Below are 21,065 nucleotides of genomic sequence, written 5' to 3'. Positions count from 1 at the left end.
TGTCCCTTTTGGAGCTTGACAGCCCCTGGTACCCATACTGTACACTTTCATTGTATGGAAGAGACCAGCTCTTAAATTTTGCTAAACTTATCTTGAAAAACAGTCATGTTTGGAATGACATGAGGGTGAGTACATGACAAGATTTTCATTTTTTTTTTTTTGGTCAATTAACCCTTTAAAGGATTAGTTCACCCAAAAAATTAAAATTCTCTCATCATTTACTCACCCTCATGTCATCTCAGATGTGCATTACTATCTTTCTTCAGCAGAACACAAATAAAGCTTTTTGGAAGAATATTTCAGCTTTTTGTAGAATATTTAGTAAAAAAAGTTTTAAATATATTTCTTAAACACACACCTTGCGTTTCACTTCAGAAGACATTTAATTATGGATTACTTTTATGATGGCTATTTGTGCTTTTTGGAGCTTCAAAAATTTGGCACCCATTCACTTGAATTTTCTGGACCTACAGAGCTGAAATATTCTTCCAGAAATCTTCATTTGTGTTCTGCTGAAGAAAGAAAATCGGACACATCTGGGATGGCATGAGAGTGAGTAAATGATAAGATAATTTTCATTTTTGGGTGAACTATTCCTTTAATCTCGTTTCTAGGTTATAATGCCCATCCTACAGTCATGACCGTGGCCTCTCACCCATAAGTGCCAATAGTCAAGGATTTGCACAAGCTTTTATTAGCAATTTGCTTGTGGTTTTGGCTGTTCATTATAATTTGTCCAGGGTGCATTCAGGGAAGAATTCACCACAGGTCATGCTGGTAATATCATGAGCCAATTTGGTTCCCACATGTTTCAGACAGACAACAGATAAAGCATGAAGTTTTATATTGGACTTTAGAGATCAGTATTGATGCTGTTGGTATGAAGTGGACAGATGGGCAGAGTCACTGTCAAATGGAACTTTGACATAACACTTTCAAATAACATATGGTTTCTTAACATGGCTGGAAGGTATGTCACCCACAGTGTACTGGAGTGGTTTGTATACCGTCTTTGGCATTGACTGTATCACGACTCTTTGGGGCCTCAAAGATATACATGTATATACAGCAGCTCACGCTATGAAGGTCACATTCAGGCATGTAACCCTGGCCACAGGAACATCATGGCCTGGAGCCCCATCAGTCAGTGACATGTGTTAAGTCATGAACGACTGATTTCAAACCCAATAATTCCAATGACCTCATCCTGTTACACTGTAGGAACTGCACGTCAATGGCTGGAAACAGTTCCAAAGGGAGGTCACCACACTGCACTTTTAGCTTATTATACAACTTTATTACACCCACTGTGTTAAAGTGGTCAAATATTTCTAAATAAGGACTGTTGTCTATAGCAACACTGTATAACTGAATGCTTATCTAGGAAACCTATGTTTCCTAAGTTACAGTATGTTTCCTTCTGTCTCTCATATCAATCTGCAGTCTATGCAAGTAAGTTAAATAAATTATTTCAAATTAAACTCAAATCGATATCTCATGTCCATATATTTATTTATTTCGAAAGTAGCTGTGTAGTATGCGGTATAATGTGTAGTCAGCCACTCATTATTGTAAAATAAAGCCCTTCGGGTGATAAAAGACCCATTTGCCACCCTGTAAAGATTTCTTTTGCAATAATGACTGGCTGGCCGTGCAATTAGGCTATCCCTTATGTAATGTACCTCAGATCCACACAAACGGAGAAAATAAAATTGCAGTTTGATTTTAATGCAGTTTGAACAGAAAATAAAGCATTTACTGTACCATCTCTTTCAGCTGCCAAGTTTAGTGATTTACATATTGATGCAATTTCAGTGTCTTGAAAAAAACATGTAAAGAACATACAGCTGCCATAACATCCTCTGCATATTGTACATTTATGGGCCAATAGTGCTGTTGTTAAATACACTTTTATAGTAATGCTGATGATTAACATCTGTTTGTCAGCTATGAAATGTGCTTCTTAATATCGACTGGAAAGAACTTCAGGGCATGATCTATTTGATCTTTTTCCTGTCATCATTGTCTTTGTTCATTTATTTGTGACCTTTATTCTGCTTTAAAGCTCAGGGTAAGTTGCAGTTCAAGTGCAGTCACTGTCTGACTTATGATACTGACTGGATTGATCAGAAGACATTTATGGTTAGATATTGTTGGTGGTGTTTTACTACACTTGTGTCATTAAATAAAGCAGACTTGACAAGTTTTATTTTTATTAGGAAACATGCCCCGCTATATTCACCCACCCCTCAGTTGTTTTCCTCTCCACTGACTACGTTTACTTGGACACCAGAAAGCGGTTTATTGCAACAGCGTTCTGGTTTACATGCACTGTATAAGCGGCATACTCATTACTCCTGTATACATGTGGTTTGGTCAGTAAGCAGCTTTCTCCACAGCAATGTAATTTCCCCACGACGCTTGTGTAAATAACAAACATGGGATCCGAGGAAGACTTTGCTATTTTATTCTCTGCTGCTTCGCTTTATTACCAGATATTCCAGAGTTGTTGCTGTGTTTGTTTCCTTCACTTTCTATCGCGACCTGCAGCGGAATTGCGATGCAATAGTGGTATTTCCTTCTTATGTATAACTCTGGGATTTCCCCAATGTATGAGCACATATACGCGAACGTGAGGGACAGTCGATATTTTACATTGGTGTGTATAAATGGGTATAGTGAATAGTGTATGTGATTTTTCCCTCTGGACTCCCAGAAAAGTTTAATTCTTCCCACTCTGTTGAATTGTTGTTGGGCTCCATCCTATAACGTTTGTTTTCCCATCAGAACTCCACTTATGCGTTTACTTTACCACATAAGCTGCGTTCTCCAAGAGTAACCTAGGTGTGTTAAACCACTTCTCTTAATACCTTAAATGGCATAAGAAAATCAGCTGTCTATTTTTCATGCCGTTTCAGAATGTCGCTTTCTGCAAAAAACCTGGAATAAACCGTTTTCTTAAGTGCATGTAATCGTGGTCACTGATTCTCAGAGGACTGTACTGTTGTTTTATTATTGTTGCAGTTTGATTGCCTTTGTTGTACTGTGTCTAAGCCAGTTTTCACCATACTTGCTTTGTTGTGTGCATGTACACACGTGAAGGAATAAGATAATTCACCTCATATGACCTCTCCCCTCTCTCTCTCTGTCTCCTTGAAAGGTTAAATTTATTCCTGATCTTTTAGGTTCCTTTAAGAATCCTTACCTGGGCTTCAACAAAAACAGCTTTAAATGGGCCAGTTATGTGAGGAATTTTCAAAATCACCATGAAAGTGCCAGTCACTGATCATTTATTTATCCTGGAAAGCTGATTAATGATTGAGGACTGATCACTAAGTGTCCCCATTAAATACTTAATTGCCTTTGCAATTAGATAAGGGTTCAACCCGTGACACTGTGTCACTCTGCACCTCTGTGTTTTATACAGGCTTGAAGAGAGAGGCAGGGTCAACTAGACTGAGTGGAATTCAGACAAGACCGCTCGAAACACAGTACTAGTCTTCAGACTGACAAGCAGTGCTTAGTGAAAATGAATGGTTAATTACTTGACTTCTGGCTCTGAAAATTGGCCCATTTACTGTAGGTTTTCAGGATTAGAGGTTTTTGATCAATTGGCCATATGTTGCGTTCCATTCCACTCAGAAATTGGGAATTTCCAACTTCCTGCTTGGAAAAATGCACAAGAACGGCACTCCGCAGCCACATGCAGCTGCCGTGTGTGCGTTTGTGTTGTGTGTCTTTTTGTTTCATTAAATATTATTTTGACCGTTCAGCCGGCTCCCGCCTCCTCCTTTCCCATTTTAACCTTGTTACATTGGTGCCGAAACCCGGGAAGGAGGAGGGATGCGCTGTCATGGAGTCCTTGCCACTGCCATCAACCCAAAGGGGCAGCCGCAGCCGTCCGCCGGGGGACGGAGGAACGGCCACCATCCGTGAGGGGAGGAGGGGCTCGCTGCCATCTGTCTGGAGCGGTGGAGCCGCTGCCAGGGGCAGAGGGGCTCCCTACCGGCCGCCTTTCCCATTTTAACCTTGTTAAAGTGACGTAATGTGAACATGACGGTACATATGGAGATGCATACAGTTATAGGTGAACATTCATTTTTTTAAATGTATACAGTAGATGAAGGCATCTTAGTAGAAAGGTTGTTACAAATTAGAATATCGGACATGCCTTAATGCCTTTCTCTGTAGACTGTAGATGTGTTTTTCAGGTTTTGGACACTGCCACAGTGTTTACACTCCTTGGGGTAGTCAACCGATGAATGACGTGAGTGAATCTTGCATAAAGAACTATTAATCCTGTAAAACATAATTAGATAAAGACATCTTTGTCTACCAACAATGCCGACTGGATATTGTTTAGTAAGTAATGGCGTCAGAGTATATCTGCTAGCGATGTGATCATGGCATTGGGTTTTAAACACAATCAATAATGCAACCATCAGTTTCAGATCACGTAAACAAGGCGGCTCACACTGTCTCTTTCTGACTCCCTCTCTCCCCCAACTTCTTGACTGCAGGGATTAGTCCTTCATTTACATAAATTCTGCTATATTAACTAGAGAGCAGATGCACAGTCATTATGTTATTCGATATATCAATCAAATGCATAATGAAGAACGGCCACTGCTGGATTTGCATCTCAGTGTGGTATTTCGCAATTGTCTCCTTTGTAGCTCATTACTATTTCAACATTTTTAATGTGTTCTGTCACTGTTTTGACATTCAAACCTCACTCAGACCAGTGCAGTGTGCGTTAGTGTGTGTTGTGTTTGTAAATTATTAACCAAACTGTCTGACCATCTCATGGTAATTGAGATGTTCACACACCCATGACACCATAAATGAGTTCACCTCAGGAAAATTGGCAGCAAAGCAGCAAAGGCAGAAATCCTTCACCACAGAGACTTGGCATCAGCATTCAGTGGTTTTCCATGGTAAAAGTGAAAGGCTTTGGGCTGAAGAAGCTGAAAGAGAGACAAAAGCTAGACCAGCGCCTGCTTTCTAAATCCCTGAAAAGCAATTAGTGTCCATGGAGACTTGTTTGAAGGTTTCTTAATGAGAAGATGGATATTGTTGGAGGGATAGCCAGTAACAGTATCCTTTATTGTACCTGGGTGGTAATGGCCAAGTAGGTGTGCATTATAGCAAACACAGCAGTGAAAGTTTATAAATGAGTGCAGAAGGAACTGTTTTTACCAGTTGTCACCAACGGGGGGCCCTGTAACTCTTAGTAGGACATCATGCTTTGTATGTGTACTTGGTTGTGCTTGCACTAGTAGTGAACATGCATGTGTGACTATAAATTAGGGATGGGCTTTTTTGTCAATTTCTTATTTCGATCATTGATATGTCTCAAAAAACGAGTACTCGGGGGGCGGGGCGTGTGCAGGGGGCGGGGTGTGTCCGTCATGGAGATAATTAAAATATTTTAAGATTGTTACGAAAATTAATGTTGACAAATAGAAATGACATGAAAACATGTCTATGAAAACATGAACATATGACTAGAAAAAATAACACTGCTAATGCTGCATCAATGTTATCGAAAAAGAAACATCTGAAATAGAAAAGCTGCATGAGGTGAAGCTGAAGAGTAAATGAACTCCAGTAAACTGAAGCCCCTTCTATGACACATCCAATGAGATTAATCAGATATTTTAGATACACAACATAAACGTAACATTACAACTTGTATCAGCACAAAAGGATGCAAATGCAGTTATGTGCTATAGCCAGAGAGTGTAACTCCCATTGTGGATGCGCTCTTCTAACAGCGCGCTGAAACACGGGCAAGTAAAGCAAAAAGAATTAACAACTTTCTATAGTGTTCTCATAATGTTATGTATATGGCAGATTACATTACAGTATTTTCATCTACTTTATCAAGTGATTGCTGACATTGCCTATATATTAGCTAAAATTACGACATTTCAGTCGGAGTAAAACTGACTTAAATTACTGAACAACACATGATGATTATTGATGAATTATGAATAAAATTTCAAGGATATTTTCATCACAAGATAAAAACTATGACGATTTCATCGTCTCTCCGAATATTGGCTATTTCTGAAATACTAAACCTTAATTCTGCGTTCGTTATTGTAAGTAAAAGTAGAGCCGATGCATTTGTTTTATTATATATTATTTTATATAGGCTTCTAATTTATTTAATATTACTTGTCTCTGTGTTTTTATTATCAAATGTGATTTAAAAATGAACACATAGGATACTTTGCTTTTAGGCTACTTTATTCAACTGTAAATTTTAAATAAAACGTTGTCTTCAATATTACTTTAGCAGCATATTTCAACTGTGCTTTTGAAACAACAACAAAAACGAACAGCTTAGTTTTTATTTTCAAAGCTAAAGAAAAAAAGTTTAACAAGTTTAACCAAATGACTGATAATGGTAAATAAAACAGAGATAGAATGATTTATAAAACTCAAAACAAAAACATCCTGTATATTTACCACAACTGATGAAACTTAAAATAGGCTACAGCCTACATATTTTTGTTCAAAAAGAGGAGTCGGTCTACGTGCACAGGTGAGAGGCGTGTGCGGAGTCTATTCACAATTAGGCCGGCGGTGGAAAAAATGCGCTCCGCTGGAACAGATGTCGCAGGAACAGCTAAGTACCACTGGGCAAGGATGCTTAGCTTTGTAAACCGATTCTCATTTACTTTCCACCACAGTAAAGGATCCTGGTTTACAGAGATGCATGGCTCACTGAAGTAGCTTTCGATTTCGGTGTCACACGAACAAAAATCACTTGCGCCGTAATCCTCACCAAAAAGAGTGTCGAGCACCGTAATTGCTGCTCGATCAGGCTGAGAGTCACTTTGTATGGGTGTGACAGAATTTGTAACTGTGTCATAAAGCTGTTTCAGATTCTCCTTTACTCTCTCTCAAAGCTCTGTCTCAAGAAACTTTAGATGTTTGTATCTTGGATCCAATGTTCCCGCAATCAGAGGTAGAGCCACTTTCTCGGCATCCTCAGCAACAGTGACTGTGCCGTTTCAGAGATTCTGCCACGGCTGTCTTTAACTCCAACACTCTTGGAGACTCACCGGTCTGTGTGTTTAGGTGTTTAGTGATGAGGCTATGTGTGATCGGATAGACCATCGAAACGCAAACATGCGTCTCACTGCACATTTTTGTTGTGGCGCACTTCAGAGACTGGAGAACGGGTATCAGTTCTTCTACAATCTGCCAGTGCTCATCTTTCAAGTCAAGTGTCTTTGCATCTGCAAGTTTTGTAATATTGCGATCTGACAGAACAGCGCACACAGTCCATATCTGTTCCAAAAGACGTTCGAACATATCGCACACAGAATTCCACCGCATGCAACAGTACTGGATAAGTTTGTGTTCGGGTACTTTCTGCTGTTGTTGTTTCTGGCGAAGTGCCGCTGTAGCCACTGTGCTGTAGTGAAAATGTGCCACCAACCGGCTGCTGGCAGCTATCACGCTTTTTACAGAAGCAACGCTGAAGCCTTCGTTGATGGCTAGCTGCAGGGTGTGTGCGAAGCAGGGCACTGATTCCCAAAGACCTCGATTCGCCAAAACCATGTTACTAGTGTTATCATGAACACACGCAATTACTTTCTCTGAGCTTGACAGCCACTGTTCTGTTACATCTTTTTGGTAGTTGGCTATGTTCACAGCGGTGTGTTGTTCGTCGAAACTGCGTCTCTAACACTGAACTATGTATATCCCATTCAGCAATGTAATGGCAAGTTAGTGTTATATAGGATTCAGTGGTCAGCGAGGTCCATGAGTCCATAGTGATAGCCATCTTCGCTGTCTTTGACGGTCTGTCTTTCAGTGAAGTAGCAGTCGTTTCATATAGAGCATCTATTCTTCCCGTGACTGTTTTGCGCGATGGGACGTTATACTGGGGCTCAACGTAATGCATAAAATCTTTAAACCCTTCTCCTTCGACGAAAATTCTGCTATAACCAATCAGAAAAAAAGAAAAATATGTCTTTTTTTTAAACTCACACGATCATTGTTTTTATGATCGATCGTTGCTGTCACGTTCGGGGACTCTTGTACTCGAGTACTCGTGCTCATCCCTACATAAATACAAAGCTCTTATATTCTATCTGTCTGTCTGTGTTAGCACTGACATTGGGAAATAATGCAAGCATATCTGTAGGCTAATTATAACAGGAGTGCATAGTTAACATTTATAGTATATGCCAAAACCCTGTCAGTCATCAGCAAATTCATCAATAACTCTCAAAAAAAGCATTTATGATCAAAAGATTTTCATTACAACACATTACAGAGTGCATAATAACAGTTCAGATTAATGCACAGATAAATAGAAAATCATATTCATAGCATACCTAAATATTTATACACTGTGTAATCATATCAAACATTCAGAAAAAGGTTCCATTCAGAAACATTAACCCTTTCAGAAAATTACAAGTCTCATTGGAAATACATGCCTGTCTGCTTTCCTCACCCAGAAAACAACAACTGATCATTTCAGTGGATGCCTTTAACATCTCCACTGACTCCGCATATGACTCATGTGATATATTTCATGTTTTCAAAATTCATATGATAGTTTTGTGTGGGGAAGAGACCTACAGACCAAAATCGCACAAGTTTTATTCTTGCAGGGGGCGCTTGATGCTCTGAAAATTGAATCCTCCATGCGTTCACATTTAAGAAAGCTTTCACACTTGGTTCGATTGCATGGACTGAACCAGAGTTTATTTCCTCTCACCTCCCCCAGCCCCCACTGGTCTCTGTACACATCATATTTTTTGGGTCAGATGTACTCCGTCACCAACATGAGTACAAATGCCAGCTGTTTTATCACTTTAACTAGGCAACAACTCAAGAAGACGTCAGCTTCACTGTGTTAAGTGAAGTATTAAAACTTGTCTCTTCGGATTTACCACCAAAACTTTACATTCCCAGAACGACATTTGCATTTGTCTCCCACGGATGCATTGAATGTGTCAAGTCAAGTCAAATTTATTTGTATAGTGCTTTTCACAACAGGTGTTGTTTCAAAGCAGCTTTACATGAAATTATGATATAACAGAAAATGAATGAGTATAATGTTAACATAATGTGCAATGATGTGATGAATATTAGCGTTTGTCTGCCGCGAGCCCGCAGATGCGTTGCAAGATATCTGAATTATGACTTTAATTAAGGGGATTTATTTGGACAGAAGCAGGTATGAGAAATTCATCATAACACAATAATTACGATCAGGAGCCTAAAAAGATGCCAATCAAATGTCATCATAAGCAGTTCACTTCCACGATTTGGTACAATTGCATTCATATCAGCAGCAAACCATACTGGAGCTCACATGAACCGTACCCCAGACCACCTTTTCAAGCGGACATTTCTACACTGGATAGTATTTTTTTAATAAAAACTGATAATTGCAAGGTAAATGATAATTGCCTTTTTTAAATCCTCATTCCGTAATAATAAATTACTGTGATTGGCCCATCCTGGCCAGCGCTGAGAAAAGTAATGATATAGCCATCTACGCTAGAGGAGATTGCACAAAAGTTGGGCGATACCAACTCGTACAATGGAGGTGGGGCTTCAGTATTTGTCTTATTATGATAGACTCACAGTCATGCAATTGCAAGGCATCTCATACTAAATTATTTTCAGTGTTGATAAAAAAAAAGATTTAAACAAGGACAGAGGCATGACTGGGAGAGGGAGAGGGAGAGGGGGACAATTCACCACCTTCACAGCATTGGGGGAAACTTGTCTCCCCGTCCCCCCGCAGTTCTGTGCCAATGGCTGCAACAGGTAGAAATAGCTCCTTAAGGTGACAATTGCAGGTTACTACTTTTTACAGAGTATCATCTTTTAAAAATAGTAGTAGTGTTTACTAAATAAAATTACTAAATAAATGAAAATAATTTTTTTACTTTAATTTTGTATGGTCTGTGTAGTAAATGACAAGCAGTAAGAATCACAAATCACATTAATTTTCCGGCAGATCAGAAAGTGAGATTAGAAAGCCCCATTTCAACCAAAACACATGAGAACCCTATAATTGTGTATTTTGTTTTCCACAGATATAACAAATAACATGAGGTCTCCAAGCCATAACAATGCTCTTGGTAAATTAGGATATTTCCAATCTAATAAGATTCTTAGTCTGGCAGTCACACTACACTTCGCACTCTATTCACTCCACCCAATCACATCCAACCCCGATAGACCGGAAACGTATGACGTAGAATGAGAAGAAGTGTGACCAATAGAAGACCAAACGTTACACACTGACCTCTTGGCTCAATACAAATAATACATATTTTAAATCTGCATATTTTTGCAGGAAAGTGAGTAGATGGTATATTTTAACATAGTTTATTTTGATTTATTATTTTTAAAACCAAAAGCCCTCGAGCGAGACAGCATATTTTCTCTGTTGTGGTGTCTGAAAATGATTTGCATTCTCATAGCCTAAAGTAGTGGGACTGCATCTTAATAATAAGGGAACAAAAGCAATTTCATCTGTGTTTGTACTGCATATAGGTTCTAGCAGTTGCAAGGCTATAATACTGTACCGAATGCTTCAATCATTGGGATATATACATTAGTTCATTAACATTCCAATTCAGGACGAGTCTTACTTTCAATAGGCGGACATGGTGTAGCACTTTGTTCTTGTTCTCTCTCTCTCTCTGTCTCACTTATCCTGCTGCCTCAGTTTGTGTGCGTGTATGTGTGTGTGTGTGTGTGAGACAGTGGTTGTAGCTGTCAGGCCTGAGGGACAAGAGGGAGACAGAGGACAGATGAGAGCATTGCGTTTGAGAGCACCTGCAGTATTTATGCTGTTGTGAGTCAGGCAGGGAGCGAAGGGAAATGTGTATCGCCCACACACGCACACCCACACACCCACACACACAAGCCACTTTATTCTGTCCCCCTCTGCATTGCCGTGGCAACGTCACATTGAGCCGTTTCTCTCCCCTTTGACTGTACAATATGTTTCACCCACTCTTTTCTCTTTTTCACTCTTTCCTCTCCCTCTTTCTTTATTATTGTTATTGGTATGTAGCATGTGCATTTAAAAATGCAAGTGGCTGTGACAAACTTGTGATAGATTGATTGCAGAGGATCTGCAGTGGCAAATTAATTTCCATTTTAAGTGCCCCACTTTAACCCAGATTTTTGCTTTATTTTTATTTTTTTAAAGAAAAGGAGGGACGAGTCGAAATTAATGTTTGTGATAATCGACATTATGCCACAAATGCTGTTGATTGAGCTTAAATTGTATTGAACCCGGAATATTCCTTTAACCAATGAGGTGGATCCATTGTCCAGTAGAGGTCAAACGATAGTGGATTTTGCCGATAACGATAACTAAAATGGTGGAAAGGGCTGATCATCGATTAATCGCAGATAGTTTTTAAAATCAATTTAAAGAAGGTTAAAACCCTTTCTTAGCCTTTACTTACTATGACGGGCACAGACATAGAGGCTACAAGAACACAAAACAAATAAAATCCCAGAAAAAGATTTGAAGCATAATGCAGGACTATGAAGAAGCCCAAAACACACTTAATTATTTTGGGACTGTTAATTTTAAATAACGGAGACCTGGCTGAATTTCAATGCTCTATATTTAACTATTTACCAAATTATATATTTATTTCACCTGATGAGGTTTTTGTATCATTATTCATAAGTGACACAATGTATGTGCTGACTGTGCATGTTTCTGTATAGTCGCATTTGTCTTTTCATGCCCTCGTTTCAATTTAGAACACTTGATTTATTTAATCAAAATTTCCAAATTTGCATTGAAGTGAGGATAAAAATATGGATTGAAAAATATTCAATCCAAAAGTAAATGCAATGAATGCTCTGGTTGTTCATACTAAACTGTAATAAAAATTATTTCTCCCCTTTCGGCTCTGATCCAGTTCTGATCTAGCTTATCTTGCTGGTCCAGGTGTTGCTGTTAGCCCCCCACCCCAAACCCTCTGTAGTATATGTACAGTATGCCACAGTACAGTGTGTTCCGTGTGCAGTAATTACACCCATGAGATTGCTCAGTGAGATCACACACCTCTTGTTAGACTGTCCCTCTTACTCATTACTGCTGAAGCACTGTGTGTGTGTGTGTGTGTGTGAATGCAGTGTGTTTGACTGGTTGTGTGTATGAGAAAAAATATGTGTGAGAGGCTGTGTGTACTGTGTATGTGGGATGTGGATGACGGGCTCTCAGAATGCAAGCATGATGAATGATGTACTCAGTGTGAAGAGGTCATGCTCTCCAAGCATCAGCCTGTTAGCTGTGTCCTCTTATTCGTTTAGTCTTTGGAGAAATACAATTCAGAATGCATTCAGTTAGTGCAGAATCTCATTTGAATTTTTTTTAATCTTTCTTTATTTAATGATGTCACACACATCACTACCACTGGATGTGATTGTGCTTTATTCTGCCTTTTTATGAAGCAAACAAAGTTCTTCACACCACAATCACGGTTTTCATCTAAACAATGCGTCCACCTGGCCAGGCCTTTTAGTGCATAAACATGGTGTCACGGCTCCATTGAGTTCACCAGTTTATTCTGTTGTTTTGTTTTTCTCTCTCCCTCATGCCTCGCAGGCGGAGCCGGTATGCATGATCAGTGTTTCCATGGGAATGTTGATCATTCCCGGGGAAGCGCTGATCATGCCGCTGATTAATGTGCAAGCTACACCTGTTCCACTCTGATTGCACTCCTTGCTTAATCCTTGTGTGCCCTCACTGTCTTCTCCAGATTATTGCTTGTGCTGTCAAGCGGCTAACCTTGCTCTCTTTGTCTAGTTGGTGCTGTCTCATGTATCTGTTGGTTGCCTGTCTCTGCCCGCTTGTCGGGAAGTGTGGTTTCCTTCCAGTTTACCATACGCCTGTTCTCGCTGCTCACAAATCGCCAGTGGAGGATTCTTCGTCTCTGCCTGCGTGTCAGGAATACGACTGCCCTTTGTCCGGGCATTGTTCTCTCCACCACACCATGCTTCAACGGACTCTTCCTTCAGATCTGCTCCTGACTTCCACAGGCATACATCTGTCTACGAACACACTCATCCTTTGCCCGCTGCGCGGCCACAACGTGCACACAGACTTGTTCCTTGCCTCCTGATCCTGCAGCCACTGCTGGGATTCCTATTCATCACCAGCACAGTTTATGTTGACATTTGTTGTTAATAAATCCTTTGAACTGTTCTTCTGCTATTGGGTGTCTGTCTCACTCTCACTCTGACAGAATAATCTAGCCAAACATGGACCCAGTGGAGGAATCAAGGAGCTCTGCTAGGGCATCAACAAGACCAAATCTACACTTCTAATCGGCATTGGAGATGACATCGCAGTTTGCTGAACTCACTGCTGTGGTCCAACAACCCGGTCCCTCTCCTGAAACACCCCCATCGGCCTCAACGTTTCACCACGCCCCTTGGTACCCAGAGGCTCGCATTCTCCCTCCAGCTCCAATCTCAGGGAAGGCTGGTTCCGTAAGCGCCTTTCTGTCTCAGTATTCACTGTTCTTCACTCTACAGCCCTCTAAGTTTGTCTCTGACACGATGAAGGTCGTGTGCGTTATCACGCTCCTCTCCGGAAGGGCGGGTGAATGGGGAACTGCCATGTGGGACAACAGGCATCTGTGCTGCACCACTTATGAAGCTTTCTCCTCTGAACTTTGCCGAGTATTTGATCGCGCGGCTCAAGATCGGGAGGTGGGGAGGGTCTTATCCAGACTGTCCTAAGGATATCTGTGAGTTGCTGAATATGCAGTTGAGTTTCGCACCCTGGCCGCTTCCTGCGAGTGGAACAACCACGCTATGTGGGACCTGTTCTTGCGTGGGATTTCCGACGATGTCCAGAATGAGGTTTATCCTTTGGACCTCCCCACTCGTTTTGATGACTTGTTAGACCTGGCTATCTGAGTTGATCAACGCCTGACTCTACGCCGCAATCACCGTTGATGCCGCGCTTCACCCTCTCAAGTGGCTGACCATTTCCTCCGATCCACTGCTTCGACTAGGTCAACTGAATCTCGCCCCGACACTGAACCCATGCAAGTCGGGAGAACCCCGATGTCACGTAAGGAGAAGAAGCGACGCCTAGTTAAGTGACTTTGCTTTTCTTGTGCCCGGCCGGGCCATTTCTCTTCTACCTGCCCATTAAAAGACACCGCTTGTCAGTAGGAAGGGGGTTACTGGTGTGCAAAACACCTTTTAACAGAGCCCCTGGACTTCATACTCTTCTCCTGGCCTGGCTGCTATATGGCTCTGCCTGCCACATGGTCTTGGCTCTGGTGGATTCCAGAGCCAAAGGAAACTTCATTGACTTGGCCTCCAAGTGGTGGCTTCCCAGGGTCCAGTTGGACGAACCCGTCACCGCCCACACCCTCAGTGGTACGCCCCTGTCAGTCATCACCCAGTCTACCAAGCCAGTCATCCTCATCTCTGGTATCACTCAGAACCACTGTCCTTTTATCTTATCCAATCCCCATCGACCCCGGTAGTGTTTGGGCATCCATGGTTGGTAACGCACAACCCACACATAGATTGAACAACCAACACTGTTCTTGCTTGGAGCTCTTATTGTTCGTCACACTGATTTAATTCTGCTGTCTCCCGTCCAGTCTTGTGTTTTGTTGCATGATGAGCCGGCGGATTTGTCTGGAGTGCCGTTGACGTACCATGACTTGAGGTTGGTGTTCAGCCGGTCCCGCGTCATGACCCTCCCTCTTCATCACCCATATGACTTTGGCATGCACCTCTCTTCCTCAGGGATGGCTGTATTCGCTCTCGGCCCCCGAGAGGGAGGACATGAACAGGTATATCAATGATTCTCTAGCAGCCGGTCTCATCCACCCTTCCTCATCACCCGCAGGGGTGGGGTTCTTCTTTATGGAAAAGAAGGATGGCTCGCTTAGACCCTGCATAGATTATTGGAGGCTGAATGACATCACATGAAGAATCGTTATCCTTTGCTGTTGATGTCCCCAGCCTTCGAACTCTTGCAGGGGGGCGTCCCTCTTTACGAAGTTGGACCTACGCAATGCTTATCACCTGGTCTGAATCAGGAAGGGGGATAAGTGAAAGACGGCCTTAAACACTCATAGGGGCCACTTCAAATATTTGGTAATGCCTTTCGGATTGGTCAACGCCCCCGCCGTCTTCAGGGGCTTGTAAAGGACATGCTTAGAGACATGGTCGATTGTTTTGTGTTTGTTTATCTTGACAATATTCTGATCTTCTCGCAGAATATCCAGGACCATGTACAGCACATCAGGCAGGTGCTTCAGCGACTGCTAGAGAATCAGCGGAGAATTGCGCTTTTCATGCACAGTCGGTTCCGTTCCTGGGGTTCATCGTTTCGTCCGAGAGATTGTGTATGGACCCTGCTAAAGTCAAAGCCATCTCTGATTGGCCAACCCCAGATTTTCGCAAGGCATTGCAAAGGTTTCTGGGGTTCGCAAATTTTTATTAGAGATTCATTAGAAACTACAGCCAACAGGCAGTGCCATTGACTGCTCTCACCTCCACCCGCACTGATTTTTGCTGGTCCCCGTGGGCTGAAGTCACATTTTCCAAGCTAAAGGAGCGGTTCTCTTCTGCACCTATTTTGATTACTCCCGACCCTGCTAGTCAGTTCGTGGTAGAGGTGGATGGTTCCGAGGTTGGTGTTGGAGCGGTCCTTTCGCAGCACACTCCCACGGATGGAAAGATGCCTCCATGTGCATTCTTTTCGCACTGCATAACACCGGCTGAGCGGAACTACGACATCGGTAACCGAAAATTCCTGGCTGTCCGGTTGGCCTTGGGTGAGTGGCATCATTGGTTAGAGTGTTTGTGGATACCTTTCGTGGTCTGGACTGACCATAAGAAACTAGAGTACATCCGTAGCGCAAAACACCTCAACTCTAGACAGGCTCGCTGGCTATTATTTTTCATTCGGTTTAATTTTACCCTTTCGTATCGCCCGGGCTCTAAAAACGTCAAGCCCAACTCCCTGTCTCGATGTTTTGAAATCAAGGCCTCCACCATCCCACCGGATACCATCCTACCTGCCTCTCTAGTGGTGGGCATGGTATCCTGGGAGGTGGTGGCTAAAGTCTGTGCTGTGCTGCTAACCAACACATTCCCCGCCACATGCACGTCCTAGAGTGGGTCACTCGTCCAATGTCACTTGCCACCCAGGGTCTACCCTCACCCATGCACTCATTAGACGGTGTTTCTGGTGGCCATTGCTTGCTCGGGACGTACGCCAGTTCGTTGCCACTTGCCCCATTTGGGCGACAAATAAGACCTCCTGTAACGCCCCGGCCAGGCTCCTCCAACCGCTGTCTGTCCCTTCGAGATCCTGGTCACACATAGCCATGGATTTTGTAACTGACCTCCCCCTTCCCATGGCAACACAGTTCTTTTGACTGTAGTGGACCGGTTCTCGAAGGCGGCTCATTTCATTCCCCTCTCCAAATTACCCTCAGTGAGGGAGACAGTGGTTGCAGTCATAAACCATGTCTTCCGCTTTCATGGCCTCCCGGTCGATGTGGTTTCCGACAGAGGCCCCCAGTTTTTGTCGCTTTTTTTGGCAGTGTTCTGTCGACAGCTGAGGGCTACAGTGAGTTTGTCCTCTGGGTTCCATCCCCAGATAAATGGGCAGGCAGAGCAGACTAATCAGGAACTGGAAAAGACCCTGTGCTGTACAGTACTGTGTAAAAGTCTTAGGCACATAAGATGTTTCACAAAAGTATTTGTCTTAAGATGGTTATTTATATCTTCAGCTTTAGTGTGTCAGTAGGAAATATAAATGTTATACTCACAAACTTTTGCAAATAGAAAAGATTAGAATAGGGGAACAGGGAGCCCTGCAACAGATATCATGGCCCCCACAAAAATAAACCAGTTTTTCGCTCCAAATTGGGCAGAGGGTACCAATACCTGGTCGACTGGGAGGGCTATGGACTGGAGGAGAGGTGTTGGGTCCTGGCTCTGGACATCTTAGAACTTGCCCTCATTGATTAGTTTCATCTCCAGCAAGGTAATTTTGCTGGGGACACCATCCCTAAGGCAGGGGGTACTGTCACGGCTCCGGTGAGTTCGCCAGTTTATTCTGTTGTTTTGTTTTTCTCTCTCCCTCATGTCTCGCAGGCGGAGCCGGCACGCATGATCAGGCTTTCCATGGGAACACTGATCGTTCCCGGGGAAGTGCTGATCATGCCGCTGATTAACGTGCTAGCTACACCTGTTCCACTCTGATTGCACTCCATACTTAATCCTTGTGTGCCCTCACTGTCTTCCCTAGATTATTGCTTGTGCTGTCAAGCGACTAACCTTGCTCTCTTTGTCTAGTTGGTGCTGTCTCGTGTATCTGTTGGTTGCCTGTCTCTGCCCGCGTGTCAGCAAGTGTGGTTACCTTCCAGTTTGCCGTACACCTGCCCTTGCCACCCACGAATAGCCAGTGGAGGATTCTTTGTCTCTGCTCGCGTGTCGTGAATATGACTGCCCTCCATCATCCGGGCTTTGCTCTCTGCACCACACCATGCTTCAATGGACTCTTCCTTCAGATCTGCTCCTGACTTCCACAACGCGTACAACTGTCTATGAACACACACTCATCCTTTGTCCGCTGCGTGGCCACAACGCGCACACAGACTTGTTCCTTGCCTCCTACTACTGCAGCTGCTGCTGGGATTCCTATTCATCGCCAGAACAGTTTATGTTGACATTTGTTGTTAATAAATCCTTTGAATTGTTCTTCTGCTTTTGGGTCTTTTTCTCACTCTCGCTCTGACATATGGGAGGCAAACAGAAAAACCGAGATGGGGAAAAGAGGCAGAAAAGTACAGCCTGTCTTCATTTTATGCTTGTTTTTTGTTCTAATGTATTTTCTGTAGGCCTAATAGCAATCTGACTGCATTGCCATCAAGATGAAGCAAATACAGCCTGCATTTATAGAGGGTGCAACCGACCTAATTTCAGTCAACAGTATACCGCATCCAAGAAAAAAGTTATCCGAAGGTAATGGCCCATTCTAGACAACTAATCAGCTGTCTCAGAGCTATTTTGCATTTATTTGACTTGTGTTGTTTTTGTGCTGTTGCCAGATTTATTCAAGGTAGCCTCTGGCATTTACATTAGTAGGTTTTTCAATCTTGTGCTTTACTGAATCTTGCCCTAGATTGCTTTTAGAAGATTTTACTAGATTACCTAAATCTAAAAAATCTAAAAGAATATAAAAATTATTTTAGTGGTAACATTAGGGTTAGTTGATAGCATATGTAACTGGCTTTAAATAAAAACTATAGAAGTTTATGGTATCTATGTCCTCATTAAGATGAGTGATGGGTCAAGCAGGGACTTCTGGGAGTCGTTTTAACAATAGTTTACTGTAAAAAAATAAATAAAACATGTATAGTCTTACATTTTTCACCGTACATGGTAAGGTAACTACCAGTTAACCAATTAACAGTTTTTACTGTAGCATTTTTTTCATTCTTGTCTGTAAATTGTATTTTTTATTTTTTATTTTTTAATGTAGCAAAGCTTAATACATTTCCCAATACTTCTGTCTTCATTTCAATGCAATAATGTAACCAAACCCGTGGTTTTAATTACTGAGAAGCATCACACCTTGGTTCATACCCTTCAGCTCCCATACGGTTTTACACTAATTTATTCCCAGACTTACTAACAGGCACTTTCATTTACCTCTTTTCCACTAGGTTGCCATAGTGATTTGAAATAATTACAACTGCATAAAAAAATTCTCTAATATATGGCATCTGTCACATAGCTCTGGGGAACATGGCTGCATTCAGTGCTGTAAAAAGAGTGTCATGTTTGAGTCGCTCAGTGTTGCCTTGACTGAAAAGTTACAATAAGTTCAACATCACGGCTATGCCACAAACAACAGTTCTTTGTTAAGGTAAGATAAAAAATGATAACGATAAAGATGATTGCAGGGAAATCGGTATTAAAATAAATTGTATTGTTAGTAGTAATTGTGTAAAATGTCATGAGGACATAAACACATTTTACATGAAAATAATATATTTTATCTTCATTTAATGAGGTACAAGTTTAAATGTCTTAAAGGGATAGTTCACAAAAAAATGTAAATTCTTCCATCATTTACTCACCTTCATGTTTTTCCAAACCTGTATGACTTTCTGTGGATCACAAAGGAAGATGTTAGTACGAATGTTAGGGACTGACAGCCTCAGTTACCTTTCAGTTTTCATGCAACGAAACTGAATAGCGACTGAGGCTAACATCTCCCTTTATGTTCTAGGAAGAAAAAGTTATTCAGTTTGGAACAACATGAGGCTGAAGTAAATAATAACAGAATTTTTATTTTTGGATGAACTATCCCTCTAAGCTTTGAGTCTGGGTGAATTGCTAATCTGCAGTAGTAGAACAACAATTTTTGCCCGTGCTTCAAAGGGATAGTTTACCCATAAATGAAATTCTCTCATCATTTACTCACACACTTGCCATCCCAGGTGTGTATGACTTTCTGTCTTCTGCTGAACATGAATGAAGATTTGTAGATATCTCAGCTCTGTTGGTCCATCCAATCCAAGTGAATGGCCAGAACTCTGAAGGTCCAAAAAGCACATAAAAGGCAGCTTAAAAGTAATCCAACTTCAGAAGTGATATGATGGATGTGGGTAAAAACATTTAAATATTTAAGTATTATTACTATATTATTACTGTTTTACTATAAATCTCTGCTTTCCCTTTCACTTGCACAGTACTCTTTTGTTTTCTAGCGATTCACATTCTTCAATTCACCACCTTCTGGTTGGGGCTGGTCGTAGGTGAAGATTTATAGTAAAAAAAGGACTTAATTATTGGACTGTTTCTCACCCACTCTTATATCTCTTCTGAAGACATGGATTTAACCACTGGAGTCATATGAATCGTATGCTGCCTTTATGTGCTTTTTGGAGCTTCAAAGTTTTGGCCACCATTCACTTGCATTGAATGGACCAACAGAGATGAGATATTCTTCTAAGAATCTCAGTTTGTGAAAGGCAGAAGGAAGAAAGTCATACACATCAGGGATGGCATGAGAGTGAGTAAAGGATGAGAGAATTTTCATTTTTAGGTGAACTATCCCTTTAAGAGTGCATAGAACTGGACTCCATTCCCCACTTCACATCGTTTTCATTGAGTTTAATGTTTTTGCATGTCCTAAGGCACAGTGTGTTCGTGTTTGAGTGGGCATAAACAGGTTAGCTGAGCACAGAGTGCTGTTGTGTGAGCATCTCTTCATCCTCCTACACTGAGAGATGCTGCCTGCCTTTTTTGTGTATTTCACCTCATTTTACATCACACAAAGCTGTTCTCTCTCACATACACACAAAAAGCAAGCAAAAACCAGACATTCTACAGTGGTGTTTGTTTTTGTCCGTTGTTGTTACATTTTAATGGTAAAATCCTAAGTGACGCATAGCAAATTCTATGCATTCCTCTAGGGGCAGTATAGAATGTATTCATGTGTAATCACACTGTTCATTATCTTCCCTTGAGTCAGATGTTTTATTTAATCTTAAACACCCTGCACACAAATTTGACAACATGTTAACAGCACTGCAAACAGATCAAAAAAGCTACATGTTACAGTTATTTTACCTTGGTCAAGGTATGTTCTTGGGAATGACACAAAGTGGATACCCCCTAAATTGTGGTCAAATCACTGTCACACATGGTCTCAAGTGGCTTATTGCTTTTATAAAATGGCAACAACAGCAACAGGATAGAAGACAACAATGTTTGAAGGGGAGTGAAAGTTTCTTAAAATTAATAATCGGAATAAGCCATTTTTCCACCAAGTAATATACAGTAGTTCGTTAGCCTAAATGTAGGCTATTTATGTTTGCCTAGCAACATTGCACTTGGCACATAGCACTTGACACATTAATATAGAATATGCAGTCACAAGTGTAGGGCCCTATGAAATTAGTTTTTTTTTTCTCCCAAATTCTGTTTTTTTTCCCCCACCCTAAATTCTGTGTTTTCCGTTTAATTTGTTCTGAATTCAATGT

General features: G+C 41.5%; 1 protein-coding gene across 2 annotated transcripts in view; it reads left to right on the top strand.

Moving 5' to 3' along the window:
- Positions 1-21,065, top strand: part of LOC127416656 (voltage-gated potassium channel subunit beta-1-like) — a 152,899-nt gene that overhangs the window by 21,469 nt on the left and 110,365 nt on the right. The window lies entirely within an intron of this gene.

This window comes from Myxocyprinus asiaticus, chromosome 26 (genome assembly GCF_019703515.2).
Source record: "Myxocyprinus asiaticus isolate MX2 ecotype Aquarium Trade chromosome 26, UBuf_Myxa_2, whole genome shotgun sequence".
NCBI lineage: Eukaryota > Metazoa > Chordata > Actinopteri > Cypriniformes > Catostomidae > Myxocyprinus > Myxocyprinus asiaticus.
This window is presented reverse-complemented; position numbering and strand designations above follow the sequence as displayed.